Here is a 2514-nt window from a genome sequence, read left to right as displayed (position 1 = left end):
GGCTGCACGAGCGCGCGCGCAGCCGCGAAGGTGGGCAGCTGCAGGCCCGAACCGGGGCCCCAGGCCGCGGAGCCCGCTGCAGCCATGCGCCTGCTAACCCTAGGCCAGTTCCTCTTCCGCCGCGGCGCGGACCAGTGACGTCGACGAGCGGCACCGCGCCTGCGCGCCACGCCGGCGTGAGCCGCCGACATCCGCCCTTCACTGACGGGTCACGAGGCGCGGGAGGAGCGCGGCGGCGTGGCAGGCGTCCGGCCGCCAGGGGGCACCCACGGACCGCCGAGCCGAGAACCAACAAGGAGCATGCGCCTCTTCTCAGCTTTCCACTTTCCTCCTCCGTACCGCGTCTTGTGCGCACGCTCCGCGGGCCCGGGAGAAGTGGGCGGGGCCGGCCGCACGCAGGCTCCGCCTTAGGGATGGCTGCTCGGGCCACGTGGGCCAGGCTCCCTCAGTTCCTGGCGCTGTTTCGGGCCTGGGGCGTCCGCCCCGCGGCGGCCCCAGCTTATTTGGCGGAGGAGGCAGCCGAGGCAGGCCGGGTGCAGCGACACGTCCGGGGTCGCACAGCTCGAGAGTGCCGAGGGCAGGATCGGAGCCGAGACGGGCCGAGCTCCGGGGTCCGGCCTGCGCTCCTGGCCCCGCGGGCAGACGCGCGTGAACGTGCACCCGGGGCGCAGTTATTAGAATTCCCGCATGCACAAGGGCGCGCACCCTCTGGCACGCCGGGACCCCAGGGCAGGACGGCCGGCCCCGGAGGAGCAGGGGGAGGGAGGGCGGTGCTGGTAGCAGGCGGGCTGCCTTTGTCCCAGTTCCCACAGCCGGAGCGGGAGGGGCAGTAAGGACCGCTGGGGTCACCGCTGCCCCTCCGGACACAGGGAGGTCCGCCAGGCAGCTACTATGAAGTAGGCTGGCAATCCAAGGCCCGACAGCAGGACTTATCATCACCAGCCCTGCTGATCGGAGCCAAATGGGCCGAAAATAGGGTCTGATTAATCCCCATCTCAGCTCGAGACAGTGCCCAGCATGTGACCGCGTGCACTATGGGGAAGGTTAGGGAAGGTGTTTGCCAAGAGCTTGGCCAGCCCTAAGGCACCGCAAACAAGCGTTATTATGTTTCCCAGTAAGATACATTCTATCTTCTTCAGTCGCGCCTCACCACGTAAATGTGTGTGACTCATGGAGCCGTCAGCAGAGGGCGCGCACGAGCTTTACCTGAGACCTTTGCACCGACTCCATCCATCTGGAACCCCCAAAAGTGATGCAAACCACCTCGCAGCTCGTTATCTTTTTAGGTTACACGGGTAGCTTCTTCCAAAAGACCTCAGGATTTTCAGACCCAAACACCTCGAAAGCCACATGAGACAGCAGACTACAGCCCGCCACTGTCTCCTAAACTCTGCTTTATTAAAAAATGAAAATGTAGAGAAAAAACAAATTTTGACTGGGCCATTGAACAGCATGGAGATCCCCAACGAATTAAGTTTTCTTGAATGCAATGGATTGAACACTTTGCAGGCCCTCCTTACTGCTGAAAATGCATGGACCTGTGGCAAACAGAATTGGGCACCAAAATCTTGGAAGAATGGGAAAAGACTGAACTTGGCTTTTTATCCCAGTCTAACATGTACTCCTCATTGGACCCAAGCACTTTGCGGGGCATCGTTTTACTCATGAGATATTTTGAGTAGATGACATTTGATGTTCCTTCTGTCTCTAGAGCACTGGTTCTCAAACTATTGCCCACAGATCCCTGAGGGTCCCCAAGGCTCTTTCAGAGGGTCTGCCTGGTCACAGCTGTTTTGGTTTTTTTTTTTTTTGGTATGTTTTTTTAACTAATACCGGGGTGTTTTAATTTTGGATATGGCAAATATCAATAGATACAATCCACATAAACAATGCTTTTGATGGGGGAGGAGTTCCTCAATAATTTTTAAGAGTGTAAAGGGTTCCAGAGACTAAAAAGTTTGAGAACAGTTGGTCTAGAGCTATGATCTTCTGACTTCTGTCTACAGTTTGCTAACTGTATGACTTTAGGAAATCACCTGACCTCTCCAGAACTCAATTTCCTCATCTATAAAAAGAAGAAACTGGATGAAATGATCTCTAAAGTCCACAGCCTAACATGTAAAGCAAAAACATTGACCTGACTAGGTCCCTGGCCCCTCCCCATCAGCTCCAGGATCAAATAGAAATTCCTCTTTGGCCTTCAGGCCCCTCGCAGCCCAGCCTTGTCTCTCTGCTTTTCCCTTTTGCTTCCCCGTCACCAGGCACTCCGGCCTCCTGGTTCATCCTCCCACCCTGAGCTCCATCTCCAGACTTCTGGCATCTTCACTGAGGCTCTTCCCTGGAAATACTGGAATTCTCACCCTCCTTATGGCAGCCTCCTGCAAGGGACACCTTAAATCCCTTCCCCGAGGAGCCTTTACTGATTCCCTCTGAAGGCTAATGCCCTCCGTCAGTTGGTCATCTCCAGTTTGTCTTGTCTGTCACTTGTGCCCAGTGGTTGCCAGGCAGTCTCTC

The sequence above is a fragment of the Petaurus breviceps genome, unplaced genomic scaffold (assembly GCF_028583685.1).
Source record: "Petaurus breviceps papuanus isolate PSGF00001 unplaced genomic scaffold, PetGlider_PUasm1.0 185, whole genome shotgun sequence".
NCBI lineage: Eukaryota > Metazoa > Chordata > Mammalia > Diprotodontia > Petauridae > Petaurus > Petaurus breviceps.
This window is presented reverse-complemented; position numbering follows the sequence as displayed.